We start from the raw sequence: 20,526 nt of genomic DNA, 5'->3' as shown, positions 1-20,526 counted from the left end.
AGGCAGGGCACTGAACGTGTGCTCGGCAGTGTCATTAGAAAAATGTGCAATAGGAAAATACATATATAACATCCAACTCATAACAATAATCGTAAGACTCAGAAAAAACATAATAAGTAATGTGCATATGCATCTGCTTCTGAGACTTTTACAATATTTCTGTTTCTTGGTCTCCTGTCTATCTCTCTCTCTATTGGGGTCTAACTTATACATGTCAAGAAACTGTCTAACCGCTTCACCCAGGGGGGGACTTAAACAATTAAACTGTCTGACTTTCTAGACCTCAATTTCATTCGAAACTCCTGCTGAGGAGTTTTCTCTAACAGGGGGAGTTTGGTATCAGTCTCTGGAATGCGAGGGTTCTGGGAATCAGTCTTTGGCGGAAGTCCATAAAATTGTTTAACGTGGCTGGAATGGACCCAGCCTTTCCTCCCCTCTAGTTTCACTGCAGTCCTGGTTGTTAACAAAACGATCTTCGGCTCCTTCCACCGGGGCTCCAGAGGGCTTGATCGATCGAAATTCCGGACTACGACGACATCTCCTGGAACCAGTTCATGTGGTTTCACCTCGGTGTTGTCTGGGAAGGCTGCCGCAACCTGTGAACGACATGATTGTAGTGCAGACATCAAGGAAGCAAGGTAATCTGTCAGCATATTACTGTCAACATCAGTTATTTTGCGTGGCATAGGCGTCCCCCACATATTAGGAGGTCTACCGAAGACCACCTCATACGGGGATAGCCCTGTCCTAGAATGGGCTACCATTCGCATATAAAAAAGGGCGACTGGCAAAGCTACTATCCAATCTACTCCTTTCTCTTTACACACTTTGGCAAGACGCGTTTTCAGAGTCTGATTGTGTCGCTCCACGAGACCTGCTGCCTCGGGATGTCGGACACAGTGAAACTTCCACTGGTAACCCAATAGAAGTGAAACCTGCTTCATAAGTTCAGATGAGAATGGCTGACCGTTATCTGAATACACGACACGGGGCAAACAGTATCGAGGGAAAAACTCGCGAACCAACTGCTTGGCAGTGGTCGGGGCAGTGTAATCTGGGACGGGATATGCTTCTGTCCATCTGGATAGGGCACATACGACTACGAGGACATATTTGAATCCTCGGCATCTTTCCATCTGGATATAATCCATCTGGAGGACTTCAAAAGGATGGTCGGGAGGATGAAATCCACCTTGTTCCACGGGAATGCCTTTGCCTGGATTGAACTGACAACAGATCATGCAGGTACGCACTTTCTGTTTTGCTGCTGCTCGTAAATGCTTGTTGAACCAGAGGTTCTGTATACTGTCTAACATGGCTTTTTCTCCTAAATGTGCTGGACTATGTGCTGTGTTAATGATAACTTGAACCATAGAGTCGGGGAGAAACCATGTGGTCTTTCCCCTCGTCATCCATCCCTGGTCTGTCTGGACCCCTCCTTGTTCAGTCCATTTCTTTATTTCATCTGGAGTAGCATGTGTCTGTATGTCGATGACATCTTGTGTAGGATCTCTGACTGTCATGCAATGTGTCAGTGAGGTTACGTCAGTCTTTGTCATATCAGTCGTTTGAGTATGAGTCAGTGCTGTATGTTTAGCCGCTCGATCTGCAAAATCGTTACCCTGGGAAATAGTGTCTGTGACTTTTGTATGTGCTTTACACTTCATGATAGCTATAGCTGTAGGCAAATGTATTGCTTCCAACAGAGCTTGAATGAGGGGGCCATGCTGGATCTTGGCTCCGTGAGAGGTCAAGAAACCTCTTTCTTGCCAAAGTACACCGAAGTCGTGTACGACTCCGAATGCATAACGTGAATCTGTGTATATGTTTACTTTACGGTTCTTGGCTCGTATACAGGCTTGGGTCAGAGCAATGAGCTCTGCTGCTTGAGCTGACAGGGTGTCAATGTGATGTGTTTCTATGACTTCAGTTTCAGTGGTCACTGCATATGCGGCCACTAATTCTCCTGTACTTGTTCTCATACGTGAACCATCTACATAAAGTGTCAGGTCTGGATTGGATAATGCAACATCTGTCAAGTCTTGTCTGGGCTTCGTAATTGTGTTAACGACATCCACGCAATCATGTGGAGTAGGATCTGTTGTGCTCGATGATAAAAGTGTAGCAGGATTCAGTGTATTGCAGCGTCTGATTTCTATGTGTGGTTGGAATAATGTTAATTCATAACCTGTCAGTCGTGCTATAGTCAAGTGTTGGGTCTGTGTTCTGTTTAGGAGAACTTCCACTGAGTGTGGAACCTGTACTGTCAATTGATGTCCTAATACAATGGAGTCACTTTGTCTGATTGCTAGAGCTGTTGCTGCAACTGATTTTAAGCACACAGGCAGGGCCTGGGCTACTGGATCTAATGTACTCGAGAAATAAGCACACGGTCTGTGTTTGTCTGCTTGAACCTGAGTGAGAACTGATAATGCTGTACCATCACGTTCTGTGACAAAAAGTGTAAAAGGTTTGCTGTAAAATGGTGTTGCTAAAACGGGTGCTTGACATAATGCTTTCTTTAATCCGTCAAAGGCTTGTGTATGTTCCTGAGTCCATGGGAGAACAGTCGAAGACGCTGCCTCCTGTGTTGTCAACTGTATAAGTGGTTTGGCTAGAAATGCATATTGTGGGATCCATTGTCTACAATAAGAAGTGAGTCCAATAAAGGCTCGTACTTCTTTCTGTGTCTTGGGTTGCGGAAGATGTGCAATTAACTGAATTCGATCAGGTGTCAACTGTCTACCCCACTTGGACAGCAAGTGCCCAAGGTACACCACTTGCTGGGCACAGAATTGTAGCTTCGAAGGAGACACCTTGTGTCCCTTGTAGGCCAGAAAATACAAAACTGTCAGTGATGCTTGTTCACATTCTGGTTCACTACGGGCGGTGATTAATAGATCATCGACATATTGGAGTAGGGCAGTGTTGGCGGGCATGTGAATACTGTCAAGTTGTCGTTTCAATGCTTGGCTGTAGATGCTGGGGCTTTCTGTGAATCCTTGAGGGGCGCGTGCAAATTTGAAGCTACGGCCATTTAAACAGAATCCGAAAAGGTATTGGCTTTCCGGATCAATGGGGACACTAAAGAAGGCGTTCTTGAGATCTATTACAGTAAAGAACGTCGCTTCAGAATCAATAGCTGTCAATAGTGACGAAATGTCTGGGACCACTGGATACTGTGGTACAATGCATTTATTTAACTCTCGTAAATCGATCACCAATCGATAAACTGGGGGTGCATTTGGATCAGTGCGTTTAAGAATCGGAATGATAGGGGAATTACAAACATTTGAGTCGGTTTCTACAACCACTCCTTGTGCAATGAGCTTGTCAATGATTTTCAGTAAAGCCACTACAGCATCAGGTGGTAACTTGTATTGTCGGATTCGTGGTAGTACAACTCCTGGCTTGAGTGTGACACGGTATGGTGTAATGTGCATACAACCTACATCAGTGGGGCCTTGTGCCCATAAATGTGCAGGAACATTCTGTAACCTCGGATCAAAATCTCTCAATACATAGTGTCCTTTAAAATCACGAAGGAACAGCCTTACTCCTTCCGGAGAACAACAAATTACAGCTCCTAGAGCTTTCAGTGTCTTTATACCAAGCAAGTTTTCTGGACATGATTTCGTGAGCAATAAATCTGTAGTACGGGATAACGGACCAACTGCAAGGGGAACTGGTTTCGATACTTCATTAACAATAGGCTTTCCTGAAAATCCAAGGGAAACATTCTGTGAGCCTGAGAGGGGTGCCCCTGGAACCTCGTCATGACTGATGGTAGTTCTGCTTGCCCCCGTGTCAATCAAAAATTTTCTATCCTTTCCTAATACCTGACTATGTACATAAGGACCCTCTTGATCTACAGGAACTTCAATAAGAGGCAAGCCAACCTCCCTCTCTAGGCTGTTTCATGTGTATTGCTGATAATCGGGGTAATCGGATTGTGCATACTGGTACATCTGCTGTGTAACATGTTGTGTTGCGGCAATGGGCTGGGGCTGTGGTATCGCTACGGTCTGTTGTGGAACTTGCATAGGCTGTACATTCTGCATCTGCGGAATTAGGCATGGGCGGAAAATCCGTTCCGCTCGCGGATTTTGCGGATTTTCGGGAAATCCGCAATCCGCGAGATTTGCGAATCTCCCGCAAAATCCGCAAATCCGCGAGCAGCGGATTTTGCTCGCACTGCTCGCACTGTTCGCGTGAGTTCGCGTGAGTTCGCGCCCCGCGAATAAGTTGCAAAATTGCAGAAATACGATTTTAGCAAAACTGAAAGTAACTACTTACCAGGTTCAAAAGTTCAGGCTCATCATTAGTAGCCATTTCCTGTAGTGCTTCCTGAGGGGCCCCTCCAGAGTTCAGTTGCCAGTTGAAACTATTATGTGACCCTGCTCTGAACCTCAGAATAGTTACACATATGCCACAAAGGTCCTGAATTACAGCTAAGGGAGACAAGCAGGAGCCAGGCTGGAAGTTAAAATCCATTAATCAGCCCCTAATTCATTATTGTCAGTTGGGGCAGGGCAGGTGTTGTAACTAATTTTGCAACAATGAAAGCACTTAGCAAGTGCAAAAGATCACTAATCAGGGCGCACTAAGGAAGCAGGTGCCAGCTAAAAAAATATTCTGTGACACATTAATCAGCCCCAAATTAATTCAGGTCACTTGAGGCAGGGAAGGTGTGCTTTGCTTTGCCGAAAATAATGTACACTGGACAACCAGAGGGTGTGGTGATGAAACAGAGGGTGGCATGGGTGGGCCAGAGGGTGGCATGAGTAGTCAGAGAGTGGCAGTGGTGACAGAGAGTGGCAGTGATGAAGAAGAGTGTCCCAAACAGGCTGGACACGTAGAAACAACAAGTTCGCGAAACTTGCGACCCGACAGGTAAGTTCGCAATTTGCGAAAGTGTACAAAACCCTCGCGAACTGGCAGAAACACGGGCGAACACAAAAAAAAAAAATCCGCAAATTCGCGGGAATTCGCGGATTTTGCGGATTGCGAATCCGCAAATCCGCAAAATTCGCGAACGCGAGATCCGCAAAATTCGCTCATGCCTATGCGGAATATGATGTTGGACCTGGTCCTGTCTAGGAGGACGCGGTCTCTCCTTAGTTTTACCTGTAGCTATATTATGTTTCAAGACTGCACAATCGTTTACATAGTGACCTGGCTGTTTACAATAGTTGCATGTCCCTTTAACAGGAGCTGTCGAATTATTGGACTGTGTCGCACCCCGTTTCTGACCATCAGCTGGAACTGACTGAGCAACTAGCACTTTCATTTTAGTGTCTTTCATGCGTCTCTGTTCGTGATCATGTTCCTCCCTGATTCTGTTCTGGTGGTACTGTAACATTTGTAACATTTGTGAAGGCGTATTTGCTTGCCATGTGCTCTCGACTTTCAGTACACGGTTCTTAACCTGGGGTAAGGAATTCTCGACTAATTTGGTCACAAAAAGATGTGGGTATGACTCGCTACTTGTTTTCAGGCCACTATTAATAATAAAACATTTCTCAAATCTGGAATAAAAGTCACTAGTGTCTTCATTGTGTTTCTGTTTGCAGGCTGAGATTGCATCCCAGTCCTCCTTTTTAGTTGTCAATAATCTTGGCAAAACCTGTACTAATAATCCTGGTAATGCTTTAGTTTTCTCCCCAAGACCTAAACCTGGGGTTCGACCAGTTTCTTCGTTTTCTAATTCAGCCCAATTGATCTTTTTATCTCCCACTGTAGTGTAGTTCCTAGTTTCCCACTAGGCCCTGCGCATTGGAATAACATAAACAGTAGTATCGACGTGGAACTGCGGATATTCCAGGCCTCCACTGACTATGCTAAACTTAATTGGGTTGTGTTACCAACTAGCTCAGAGGTCACTGGAAACTTTCTTCTCTGCATAGGAAGTGATCAGCTTCCTTGGCACAGACAAGAAGGGATTCAGCTTTCCAACAACCGTGCAACATGACAACTTTGCTCCTCAGATCAAGAGTCAATCTCTAGGGTCGTGTGAAACAATAGACATGTATTTCACTCAGTCAGTCTAGTGCAGTTTACTTTCACAAGATGTAGAGAATAGAGAGACGGGCGTTTGTCAATAAAGGGTTAACATTTATTGAACAGTCTTTCTTCTCGTACAAGAGAAATGAATTGCCACAATAGCAAGAATTGTTATTATAAAAAGTACGTACAGTAAGATAAGTATTGCGAAATAGAACTGTAAAAGCGTTGATATGGTTTCTTAGCCATACAATGGTTTAAAAGTAATAAAACATATATACAGTCATATATACATTAGGCTAACATACTCAACTGGTGCTTCTAACTAAGCCTACCCCAGTGTGCCTGACCTAAGCCTAACACGTGGAAGTGGAGTAAGTAAGTAGCTTTAAGTTAAGTTGGTTTTGCCAAGGTTTGTTTCAAGAATTCTCATCTAAGGGTTTAGTCAACACCATACCTCTGAATAGAATGATGGAGGATTGGTATCTCCTTCAGGGGTCACTCTCGATATCCCTGTCACCTGCGAGGGTAGACCGGAAACGCCGGAGCTGGATTTCTCTGCACGAGAAAGGCAGCGGGTCTCTTCAGCGCGTCGAGGAAGGAGGGGGGACAGCGTCCGCGGGCAGCTGGAATCTGCTGGATGTCTTTCGCAGAGGGACGGCTGTTCAGCTCCTAAGCGTACTGCACCATAGTTCGCGCTTTAGCAACGATAATGGTATCAGCAGCTTCACCACCACAGGGACAGCAGGCTGCAGCGACAGAGTGCTAGATTTACCAACATGGGGTCTTGCAGGCAGCTGGCATCAGCAACAGTTGCTCGCAGCTCACATTGCTTAAGGCAACGTTGGTAATATTTATACCTGACAGGTGCCGGGTTTGACGCAAGTTTGCTGGACATAAGACGTCAATTAAAGATGTCACTAGGAAGTGATAGTTATCAGTTGCTCATTAGAGTTCCATTACTAATCAAAACATAGCAAGCGGGGATTTCCAGGTTTGCTGAGTTTTTATCTTGTTGAAGAACTCGGAGTGTTATCTAGGAATATCAGATAGTGACTACTGCTCTGTCATTGCACTAATTGGTCGCAAAGGAAGTGGCAGAGGGAACTATGCTGGAATGTGGCTCTGTTCGTGTGAGGCCAGAGATGACTTTTCAGAAAATCGCACTTGAACGGTTATGCCAATATAGGGAATAAATGGATTTATAGCCGAATAGGGGCATAAGGTCACAGTATCGATCAGGAACCTAGATAAACACGCAACACCCACTCCACGGGTTAATGTCCATCAAAATTACTAAAACTAAAGCAATTAGATGTATGTGTAACATTGCCCACCCCAAAATACATAAATGCATTCGAAATAGGCGTACTTGTAATACATGAATTTAGGTACTGTACGTTTTTTAAAGCATAGTAATCATTCAAAAAATTATTACATATGAAATCAATGAACGATTATGCAAAAGGAATTACACATGAAGTATCTCTGACAGAAGAAAAGCGAGATAAATCATCACATAAAAATGCATTGTAATAACATGTGTGCTAGAGGCTGGTGTAATGTTGTTATATCTCTAGATGTGTTTAGAAATAGAAGTGTGAAGCTTCTGTTCTCTAAGAATAGTTTTTACGTTAAGCAAAGAATTGTTCGTGCCAAAAAAGGTCAATATTAGAAAAAATTGTCCAATTTAAAGAATTATTGCTTGAACGGGGAAAAATAGATTTCCAAAGCTCTTGGCAGTGTTTGTTGATCAAAACTGAAGGCCGAATTCAGAGTTCATGGGAACACTGTGTGTCGGAAAGCTTCTCAAAAAGTTATTGTTTCTCTATGGGTGAGAACATCGTATCAGACAGGCTCTCAAAGAATTGGTCTACAAATTCAGGTGATAGTTCAACCAAATTAGATAGCGCTGTAACTTGGCAGGTGTGAGAATGATTGCTGTCATCGAAGGCAGGACCAGCAATGCTCACAGAACGTTGTACCTGGATGATGTTGCTTCTGTCACTCGCTCCACTGTTACTACTTGGCTGTAGTACAGGAGTCTCCACGAATGCCGTCATCAGGATTGGTAGCCGCTGGGGACAACACAATGCATGAGCCGTTATTGGACTGAGCAAAGTATCGACGTCCATTGGTACTGCTGATGGAAGTGAAAGACAGATGTCCAACACGCATTCATCGCCGCAAAGCATACACCGTAGCACAGGTAAAATGCAATTTTGCCATATCGGTCTGAATGAAAGGAACAAGGTCGTGTTTAGATCTCTCAGCCTGGCCAATCCAAGGACGTTAGTTATCCTGTCCCGGTAGCGCATTGCTAGGATTGTCTCTTCCATTCCCATGGGAGCTATGTCTGAGCCGAGGCTTGCCATAACGTAGCAGGAGGGTCAAAAATAGAATCCCTGCGACGAGTCCCAAAAATAATGGTATGCCGCCAAAAAATGGAGTGCACAAAATTAGGAAAGATTCCCAAAATTGCCTGGAAGGGTGTTAGCAGTCACGTAAAGACTGTCTTAAATATGCCTGGGATGCTTGTTGCACTAGACATGTTAAGGAGTTGGCTGAACATTTCTACGAAATGCACGGGGCAATTTGTTGATAAAAGGTCATGAACTTCAGTAGCTGTCCTTGCAACTAGAAGATCATACGTCTCTTTAGATGACGTTATAGGCACTGTTGTCTGTAAAAGTACAGATTTCATTTTGCTTAATGTATCAATTCGTATAGGATAGAGATTCAGACGAGGCCAGATGGGAGTCACTATGTCTGGAGGCCCACTCGGAAACAATGCTTGCATACAGCATTTGACCATGGATGTTACTTCTACTAGATAACTTTTCCCTGGCACGAGGCCACAACATCTGTGATCCGTTCTAAGAATGTAACTCCCGTTCGCGAGTTGCATAAAGAAGGGCTCTATCTGAGTTGCAGGTGTGACGAGCTGGTGGCATGAAAGGTTGTTTGAATTTCCATCACATGCTCCGTGTAAATTAATACCCTGACACAAAAGTATACCGCTTAGTGAATGTTTACAGTTGTCACCACTAAGAAATACATTTTTGTCACTGTCACTATAGCAAGAATGAGTGTATGGTAATTTCCATTCGGATTTTACATATCCTTTACCCAATTGTTCATATTGGCCAGCAGGTATGTACTCAAGGCACTTTTTAAATCGGAAAGTTGTTATCGGAATTGTGATAATTCCGTGTATTATCCATTCAATGACAGGACTCTCTGACATTGTCAATGGTAATCTCTCGAGTTTTTCGATGCTCAGGATTGTATAGTCTGCTCCTTTCTGTGCCAAACTGATCTGTTTATCAGTAAGGTTAAAACTGGAAAATAATGACGTCGTGTTGATTAAACGCCAAGGCACATAGCCTGAACGAAGATTTTGCAGCGTCCAGCCTAATTCTATAATAGAGCGTAATTGAGATTGGCCATGTTGTAACATTAGCAAATCTCTGTCTATCACATCAAAGGCAGAGGATACAATATTGTCCAACGAATATATTCTGGAAGACAGAGTCGTTAACCCATTGTCTACTACAGAAAATGATTTCTCCAAATTAATACGATCAATTTCTTGTATTTTTTCAGCAGTTTCAATTTGCTTTACTTTCCAAGCCTCGTTGTACGCAGCATAGATACTGGTCGCTATGAAACGCTTTTGACGCTGTTTGCGTGGTCCAAGAATGAAATCGCGTAAATCAGCACCATCTTTTAGTAAAGACAAGTGTTGCTTAATTTCAGCCAGTGTGGACGAAGTTAGCCATTCAAGGCAGAGTTTCCCTACACTGTATGTTGTTATAATCCCTGGATGTTGTCTCTGGGAATATCTCAGGTCTAATCTGGTCATTTTTAACCCCTGTGTTTTATTCAGGAATCTATCTTGACAGCTATTTGTGTCTGTAGGCCAGATTAACCACTTTTTCCAATCAGGATGTGTTCTGTTGAAATGTAAAATTTGTGACACGTCTAACTCAATATCTGTGGTTGCATTCTCAGGTATTGGCTTTGGTATAGATGGTGTTTTAAGGTCTTTGATCTTAGCTAGGCCAAGACAAGATGTTTGGTGTATTGTGTCATTTAAAAATAACATTTGTTCAGGTATCATGCAGGTTCTAAATAGTGCTTCTATGCCTTGCACCTGCCAATCTTTTGTACCCCAAATCGTTTTCGTTTCAATATTATTTTTCCAATAATCAAAACCAAATGTCATCATTTTGTCATAAAATGCTTCTGAATATATCAATTTAGAATTTGTCAGCATTGTTTTCATACCTGTTTTATCTAACAGTTTATAATAAAACGTTTCTGCATCACTGGTGTTAAACCCTGAGAAGTATTTGAATTTCTCAAAAAATGCTTTAGAACTGCTTTTAGGTGGTGTAGAACAATGTTCCCATTGATTATACATAAAAACATTTCTAGGCTGTGCAGATTTATGCAAGTAATGATCCCCATAGTGGGTGTAACAGAATAACTGCTCATAACTAGATGAACCTTGTAAATAATCATTATCTGTGAATCTAGCTGACATTACTAAATCAGACATCATGTCATTAATACTGTTAAAGTCCCAATCATCAGAGAATGTACTAGGTGTCACAAAGTCACTTAAGGAAACCTTTAGTTGATGAGGATACTTCAGGATTTCGACCGGACCATATATCTCATAGTCTGTTTTCTGCCATACTACCCCACCAGGTATTGGAATTGCTGTGACATTTACTGTTGACAGTTCTCTTTTCTTCACGTGGGATGATCTGTGTGGTTTCAGGACTAGGTTGATGTTCTGACTTGCTGTGTCCATTGTAATATATTTTCCTTCAATGAATTTTCCCAAACACAGTACCATGATGAGCCAAAGCAGGAGGAAAAATACACCTAGACCGAACCAGAACTCTAGCCAAGGGGAAATAAGGTAGATTTCCTTCAGTTGATGAAAGAGTTCCGTTGCTTTTTCTTTAAAAGTCTTTTTAGTTTCTGGCATCACTTCGGGCTCGTTTAAATCTTCAGAGAAGTTGTCGAAGTTGATGAAATAACCAGAGGCAGTTCTGTCAATTGATGGGATGGTTCTTTCAATCTGTCTTTCGGTAGCACTTTCTGATGCCACATCATTGTAGACTGGTGTTGTTTCTTGACGAACTGTTTCAATCTGTGTTTCAAGAGGCACGAGTTCCATGGCATTATTGCATAGTCCTTCATTGTGCACTGCAGGCTGATCGAATGTGATTAGTCTTTCAGTTTGAACCTCTTGGATTGTTGCAAGTTTGGGTATTCTGTTGTTTCTTGGGAGTCCACTGGGCCTACTGTTGATTATAGGCCACATGCTTGTGGTTTTACCAGATCGATAGACACGACTCTGTTCTCCTTTTTACCAGCAAGGGGCGGTAGCACAACTGATCTTGTTCCGGTGACTGCCAAGACAGGTACTGCTTTTCTGTAAGAAGGCCCAAATTCCTTCTTCACCGCGATCTTTTCTCTGACTAGATCCCCAATCTTTGGAATCCAGACAGGCCTTGCTGGGGCTGTTGCGGGTGGTGCCTCGTCAGTGGTACTTGGCTGTTGCTTTAACTTTACGTTGCTTAAGGATTTTCTTGTTTCATTCAGTTCCTGTAAAACAGCCAAACGATCCTTTACATCAAAGTGCGTTGTTTCTTCTTGTACCACTGACATCTGACTATCGAGGTCCTGAACTCGCATTCTAATTCCGAACAATAGTTCGTATGGGCTGAAACCTTTTAGAGAATTTCTTGGCATGTTGTTAAGACTAGTCTGGACACTTATTAAATGTTTGACCCACCCAGCGCCTGAACCTAATACCTTCGCTGTTATAGATTGCTTTATGTCACGTTTTTTTCTTTCTACCACACTATTCCCTTCCGGGGTATGACGGACAAGAATACCGCAACCCAATTCCCATGCTGGCCATGGCCTCCTTATAAGCTCGAGAGCTGAAAGCAGGACCCTGGTCAGAATGGAACGTGGTAATTGCGTATGCGCCGATATTGACTCGCAAATCTTTTATAACCGTTCTAGCGTCAGCCGAGCGCTGGAGGCCTCATTTTTTAAGTGCTTTTCGTCTTAACTGTTAATAGGACGCAGGATGGGGTGTAGGCAGCGTTACGCTCTTTCTGACTGGTAGCCGGTAGCATGGTTCACTACTGCGATCCCTATTGCAGTTTTCACAGTTGTTTGCATATATTTGGTGTTCTACACTCAGTCCCGGCCACCAGAATACTGATTGTAATTCAGTCAGTGATTCCTTGATCTCTGTGCCTAAGACCCAAACCCATATGTGCGTCTGCTATTAAAAATATTCTCCTGTTCGTGTTTGGAATTACTCTGTCCCCCACTCCAGGGATTCGAGCAAAAGGAACGGAGTTTGCATCGATTATGTATGCATAATTGAGTGGATAGTTTACGGGTAGTGCTGCACAGTCGCCTTTTACGGTTGTTTTTACTGCCAGCATTGTTTCCCCGTCTATGTATTTATCTGTACGCTTTTTTGTGGCTACGGAAGCCGGTTTAGTTGCTTCCGCTTTGGCTGTATTAGCCAATGAATTCCCTGCAACGTGAACGCCATCACGCTGAAGACTCTGTGCGTGAATCACGTGAGTCTTTTGTAGTTCTTTGTATAAAAGAGCTACCTCGTTCCAGAGCAATTTATGCTTTATTGTGGCACCTGTGTAATCTTTGTAGTCGTTTTTGATCCAACTCTGCAGCTTATTGTTGTAAGAGTTGACGCAAAAATGAGAATCGCACACTATAAGTGTCGGGAATTCACATTCTGCATTTTCGAGCGCCATCTTTAAAGATCTGATTTCAGTTCTCTGAACCGAACAGTTTCTTACAGATTCAGTTTTTGTTACTTTCGGTCTGAATTTACCGCACAGCCAACAACCTTTAATGATCGCACATGCTGCATCGTAGGATTTTCTCTCTACGCTGAAATGCTGTACAAAGCTATCTGTATAGATTATACAGGCGTATTGTGGGAGAGGCAGAATTTCGATTGGCAGAGGATATTCTTCTTCATACTCTAAATCATTCAGTTCTTCAAATTGCGGGGCGAAATAGTATTTCACGTCTTCCGCTCCTAGAGAATCTATACACTGTATCCACTTCGGATCCAGTGACACTGTAGGCAGGTTTACTGGGCTGAATAGCGCCTCGAAGGCGGATTCCTCTGTAAGGATTTTAATCTGTTTGCCGTGTGCTAGTTCTCGTTCATTTGCTAATGCGATTTGCACTGCTTTCACAGTTCTTTCTGTGGGACTGAATGTTTTTTCTGCTTGTGTGTACAAGTGAGATTTAATTGAAATTGGTACCTTTTCTCCCTCATTAGAGGTTAGGTACGTGAATCCGCATCTTCCTGGGATGACTCGGATTACAAGATCACGTGTGTTGTCACGTGTATCTAATTTTGTTTTTGCTAACATGTCTGTTTGCAGTGATCTCAAAATTTCTGTGTGTTTTTGAGTCCAATTGATTTGTTTAAAATCAGGTTTAATTAGTTCGTAGAGAGGTTTAACCATCTCTGCGTAATTTAGAATGTAAGTTCTTCCGAAATTCAGAAAACCTAGTATGGATTGTAAATTCTTCAGCGTTTTTGGAGCTTGGAGTACAGCGCACTTCTCTAAGAAGTTGTCCGCTAGGCTTTTCCCTTCACTTGATAATTCGTACCCTAAAAATAGTACTGTCAGATGGGCAATTCGAGACTTTTTAAAGTTGAATTTGTAACCCTCTGCTGCGAACCCAAGTATAATGGTGTTCACTCTTTTCAAGTGAGTATCCAAGTCGTCGTCTGTGAGATAAATATCATCTACGTAAGACAATGCTTCATCATCATAGATTTGTAGTAACTCTGTTACCCTAGCTGAGAATAGTCCTGGGCTGTTCTTGAACCCCTGTGGGAGTCGACAGAATTTTTTCTGCGACCCAAATGCAGAGAAAGCGGTCAAATATCTGCTTTCTGGTGCAATGTTTTGACAAAAGAAACCATTAGAAATGTCTAATGTCGTTTTATATTTTTTCCTAACTATGTTATTCATTAGGGCTGCACTATGCGAGTTTTGTACTGCAAAAGTTTTGCAACATGTATTAAGATGTCTGTAGTCCAAAACTAGACGATATGAATTGTCTGGCTTGGAGACAGGAAACAAAGGATTGTTCATTTGAGAGGTGCATGTTTCAATCACCCCCTGGTACTCAAGTTGATCTAAGATCTCCCTGACTTGTTTTTTAGCTTCTTGCTTTATGGGATACTGCCGTTGGGCAGTTGGTTCACTTTTTAGTTGGATTTTGTGAGGAGGTGAATCCTCATCCCATCCTACATGATTTTTATATAATGCAGGTGCCTGTGCTACTACCCATTTCCTTGCATATGTATATTTTTTATGAATCGGTATGTGATTCGAGAAGGCAGGCATAATCACTTCTTCGTCACGAGGGCACTCCCTGACAAACTCTGGGGGCCAATCTTTTTCAGCTAACAGAATATCATAGCCTTTTGAGAGCTTATCCCAAAATAGACCCTTAATTTTCCTAGTCTTATCACCCTCTATACGCAATGTTATTTCGTATATTTTATGGGGCTCGCTAAGTCTGGCGTCAGCAGTTTCAACTTGAATGTATTCATTCGTGTCCACTGTCTCCAGATGACTCATCAAGATCTTGCGCGCTATACTGATTTCTGCTGCACTGTCCAACATTGTCAATGCCCACTCCCCGTTTTTCAACTGTGTCCTCAGTATTCTCGGCATGGTTGATTACTCTAATACTGGCTACCTTCTTTTTCTGAAATTGAGATTTCTTATTTTGAGCATGTTCCTTGTCTTTGGACTTGGTGTGCTCTCCTGGGTCTGACCGTCCTCTTCTTTCCGAATTCTGTGGAAGAGATCGAGAGGGACGTGTATCAATACTTTGATATCTATCAGGTTTTTTCAGATTATCCCTATTTCTAAGGTTATATCTTTTCTCAGAGGGCTCCCTCTGGGGAGACTGGCGTTCTCGAGTCGGAGTTCTTTCCCTCCGTCGAGGAGACCTTCCTCTGGACTGGAAAACTTTTTCCTTGGGAGTGGATTGTTTATTTCCATCCCAGCTCTTTTTAGGAGTGTTTAAATTATTTTTAATAAATAATTTTTCAGGATTTTCGAGCAGTTGGGGCGTAACTGGTTTTCCACCCAAGCTGTCTCTACCTAATTCTTCATAGCATTTTTCTATGATTTTTGCAAGCTCAACAGGATCTTTTATATCTGTTTCCTTCAACTTCTGGCGAATCACCACAGATGCTGCTTCTCCTCTTATATTGGCTAATATTATAGCCGAGACCTGCTTGAAGTCTTTCAGTAATTTCATACCTAGATTTAAAGCGGGCTCTGGACCGAATTCATTTTGAATCTGTTTTAGCACTTCTGGTATTACCGCCATAGACGGAACACCGTGTGTTTTTGTGTAAATGGAAGCAAAGACTGTACCCCAAGTGTCGCAGTCCTCCACGTGTGGTGCGATTCCCATAGGAAGGCAGATGGTCAAGATTCTGTGTTTCTCAATGGGGGTAGTATCAGGAAATACTGCCTCTATTTGAGTGATTTTCTGTGCTAACCAGAAAGGAATTTGTTCCCGTTTTACGGGTGTTTTACCAAGACATGACTGTATGTTCTGTGGTGTAATTTTATTTGTGTTCCCCGATGAGGGGTCAGCTGTGGTACATTAACAGCTGGCTGGACTGTTGCAGTCCGCATTACATATTGGACTAATTGCCTATGTATTTTTATTAATGTGTTCAGCTGTACTAACAGCTCTTCTCTAGACATTTTTACAATGTCAGGATGTGGTGTGTAGCTGGCTAGAACCGGCCACGTTGCTCCTGGTCTACCTAGTGGACCGAGCCTGGTAATGTGATCATTGTGTTTTAGGGCGCCATTAAACCAGAGCAGGTGCTCTTGAAATTTAAGTGGAATTTCAATCTCCTCGAAAGGAGCGTACTCTTCCGGAGGTTTCTCTATTTTGTAATAGTGAAACTCTTTTGTTATAGCGTTTACCGCTGGAAAATTTATCCATGAATAGAATACCTCTGTCTGCCGATACTCGTGAGCCTCTATCACGAAAATTACTGTACCACCTTGAGGTGTCAGTCCGTTTTCTATAAGTTTTAACGTTATAGATCTTCTTAAGTGGACCGGGATGATAATAGCATCCGGGTCTGTGTATTCAGGACCTTGCTGAGTCGCACCTGCTGCGGCCCCAGAGGTTCCGTTTTCTGGCATTGTAAAAAATGCGAGGTTTGCAGAGTAGGTCTCCAAGGAGACAAAGATTAGGTGCACAATATTTTGGAACACTGTATCCTTCAACGTTGAATAAACCAGAGCTTTACATAGGAATCTCTTCCTACTGAGTTCGGGCGGATTTTAACCTTTCACCCACTCCAGACGTCTATTGGAGTATTTACGGGAGAAAGGGGTGTGAAATATGCATGACTGAGTTACTCTAAAAGTCTTGCGTTAGTTTATCGCCTTACCAAACGTTGGGCGCCATGTAGTGTAGTTCCTAGTTTCCCACTAGGCCCTGCGCATTGGAATAACATAAACAGTAGTATCGACGTGGAACTGCGGATATTCCAGGCCTCCACTGACTATGCTAAACTTAATTGGGTTGTGTTACCAACTAGCTCAGAGGTCACTGGAAACTTTCTTCTCTGCATAGGAGGTGATCAGCTTCCTTGGCACAGACAAGAAGGGATTCAGCTTTCCAACAACCGTGCAACATGACAACTTTGCTCCTCAGATCAAGAGTCAATCTCTAGGGTCGTGTGAAACAATAGACATGTATTTCACTCAGTCAGTCTAGTGCAGTTTACTTTCACAAGATGTAGAGAATAGAGAGACGGGCGTTTGTCAATTAAGGGCTAACATTTATTGAACAGTCTTTCTTCTCGTACAAGAGAAATGAATTGCCACAATAGCAAGAATTGTTATTATAAAAAGTACGTACAGTAAGATAAGTATTGCGAAATAGAACTGTAAAAGCATTGATATGGTTTCTTAGCCATACAATGGTTTAAAAGTAATAAAACATATATACAGTCATATATACATTAGGCTAACATACTCAACTGGTGCTTCTAACTAAGCCTACCCCAGTGTGCCTGACCTAAGCCTAACACGTGGAAGTGGAGTAAGTAAGTAGCTTTAAGTTAAGTTGGTTTTGCCAAGGTTTGTTTCAAGAATTCTCATCTAAGGGTTTAGTCAACACCATACCTCTGAATAGAATGATGGAGGATTTGTATCTCCTTCAGGGGTCACTCTCGATATCCCAGTCACCTGCGAGGGTAGACCGGAAACGCCGGAGCTGGATTTCTCTGCACGAGAAAGGCAGCGGGTCTCTTCAGCGCGTCGAGGAAGGAGGGGGGACAGCGTCCGCGGGCAGCTGGAATCTGCTGGATGTCTTTCGCAGAGGGACGGCTGTTCAGCTCCTAAGCGTACTGCACCATAGTTCGCGCTTTAGCAGCGATAATGGTATCAGCAGCTTCACCACCACAGGGACAGCAGGCTGCAGCGACAGAGTGCTAGATTTACCAACACGGGGTCTTGCAGACAGCTGGCATCAGCAACAGTAGCTCGCAGCTCACATTGCTTAAGGCAACGTTGGTAATATTTATACCTGACAGGTGCCGGGTTTGACCCAAGTTTGCTGGACATAAGACGTCAATTAAAGATGTCACTAGGAAGTGATAGTTATCAGTTGCTCATTAGAGTTCCATTACTAATCAAAACATAGCAAGCGGGGATTTCCAGGTTTGCTGAGTTTTTATCTTGTTGAAGAACTCGGAGTGTTATCTAGGAATATTAGATAGTGACTACTGCTCTGTCATTGCACTAATTGGTCGCAAAGGAAGTGGCAGAGGGAACTATGCTGGAATGTGGCTCTGTTCGTGTGAGGCCAGAGATGACTTTTCAGAAAATCGCACTTGAACGGTTATGCCAATATAGGGAATAAATGGATTTATAGCCGAATAGGGGCATAAGGTCACAGTATCGATCAGGAACCTAGATAAACACGCAACACCACCTCCCACTCTTTTTCTTTGAGTTTCTCGTAAATACCTGCAGGCAATAACACTTTTAATATTTTCATAATGTCGGGATAGGTGTAATCTCCCATGAGTAACATGTCTTTTATTTCGCAGTGAAACCCTGCTGGATCTTTATCATGGCTCGGCACTATTTTCTTCATTTCCAATAATTCCATCTTAGTTATGGGCGTGTATACAAACATGTGTTCAAGTGTATCATCTGGTTTCCGGATTGGATGCACTTCTCGTAAAGGGTTCTGTTTATCTAGGTGATATGATTGTCTTACTGGGGGTGGAACAGAAACGAGATGTGGAGTCAGGAAAGTTCTGTATTTGTGACGTTGTTCTAAAATGATGTCAATTAAATCGGTACCTAGACCTCTCCATCTTCTCAGGAGTAAGTCCGGCAATAGATTATATAACGGACCTGGATCAGATGCTTGATTTTCATATTGTACAATAAGATGTTGGGTCATGTATATACCAGCTAGTCGCTGTTCTTCTGGAGTAAGACTTAAAAATGTTTGCACCACTAAATCATCTTTATATATACTGTCATCCCCGGCCCATTGGACTGCGGACCGGGCTAGTTCCTGATCACGTAAGGTAGTGAGTTCATGATAACCTACTCTTTCTTTCAGGATTTTATCAGTAACTTGGAAAATATGTTCTAGGGAACATCGCTCTGGTATCGGGTAAAGGTAGCGTTTCTTGTTTTCTAAACGAATGGGTCTGTCAAAGGGCCTATCAAGAGGATACTGTCTAGGGAGTTTTTCTCTACCTACGTACGCTATCAGGCCTTGAGTGTCTGCGGCATCCTCTGGTTCTTCCTCCTCGGAGGTATCTTTATCGTCCGACTCGAGATGCCTTTCAGCCTCCCGTCGGGTATGTATTGCTACTATTACTTTACGGATCTTTCTAGTCATAGCCTCTATACATTTCTCTTTGTCATGTTTACAATCTGCAATATTCTGACTCCACTGTGACAATCCCTCCATCTCTTGTTGCGGAAAGCCTGGCTGGTCTTGTTCCCTAATCAAACAATTAATCAAAAATCGTAATATTAAAGCTTGTGTCTCAACTTTCTGATTTGTCATGGCTTCACGAACACATTCTGGCCTCTCTCCTGTTCTAATAAAATGATATATGTTGTCTAGATAATCTGGCATTTCCGGTAATAACATCAAATAATCTGTAACACGGCGTAAACATAATGAGGCTAACATCATGGGTCCTGTCTTGCCAGGTACTGTATCATATCTGCAATCTGTAAGTAACTGTTTAAGTTTTTCGGCTGGGCTTGCTTTAGGTGTACGCTGCATAGCTAATTCTCTCATTGTCACTCGATGCAATTGTGGCGGGGTATGATGGGGACCTCCTGTAGCACCTCCTGAGGCGGAAGCGTGAGCATAACCTGATGTCAATGGATGCGGGAAAGGTACATTTATCGGGGACGACTGACTCTGAGTCACATTTGAACCAAAAGGGTTGTGAGGACCAAGAATAGGGGGGCCAGGAGGGGAAGTGACAACAGGTGCTGGAAAATGCTGACGTGGAGGGGTCGTGGCTTGGGCTTGATCAGCAGGAATAGGTGGTGGCAGATGATTATTAGCAGGTTGCACGGGTACATTGGTATATGCGGGAGCTACATCATCTAAATAGGAAGAAAGGAAAATATCTGCTGCGGTCTTTTTATGACGTAATTTAGTCGGAACCAATGGAGGTGGTAGATCGTCCGGTATTTCCGGGGTCGCCTTGGGCAGGCCCTCGGCCAGAACTGGATACAGTCCTGTTATAAGGGCATTGCTCCGTCTGTCGTGTTGTTCCATTCTGATTCGCTGTCCTTCTTCTAGTAGTTCTTTTTCTCTAGCTTTTTCGGAATCTTCTCTACTCTTCTCTACTTTTCTGAGTGCTTTCTCTGTCCGTCTATGTGATTCTTTACGCCATAATTCGATGGCATCTTTCTGTGATTGTCTGGCTTTCTTTTTCCATAATGCTTCTTCTACTCTCATGATGCACTCGGCATCCCATGTCCCTGTAACGGGCCATCTCTGATTCTCTTCCAAGTCTTTCGTATAATCCACCCACAAGTCTAAGTACAGTATGGCATCTAAGCTATGCTTGTGGTACATAAAATGTCCGGGAGTGTCCCTAGGTGGGATGGGAACTGCTTCTTCAAGTATCCCTTTCCTAGTTCCTATCTGTCGTAGTTTTGAAAACAAAGGCATTGCTACCTCGACGCAAACACGATAAACACAGTAAAGAAATGCAAACAATCACTCATACCACGACATTTAAACACATTGAAACATTTCAAACAAAACACTGACTTAACAATAATTAACTAAATCACTGTATAACTGGATTACTAGATGCACTGCTAAACAGTACAGAAACACTGCTAAAACAGTGCAGACCGGATCTGTGTACCCAAA

This window comes from Lissotriton vulgaris, chromosome 12 (genome assembly GCF_964263255.1).
Source record: "Lissotriton vulgaris chromosome 12, aLisVul1.2, whole genome shotgun sequence".
Taxonomy (NCBI): Eukaryota; Metazoa; Chordata; class Amphibia; order Caudata; family Salamandridae; genus Lissotriton; species Lissotriton vulgaris.
Note: the sequence above shows the minus strand (reverse complement) of the source record.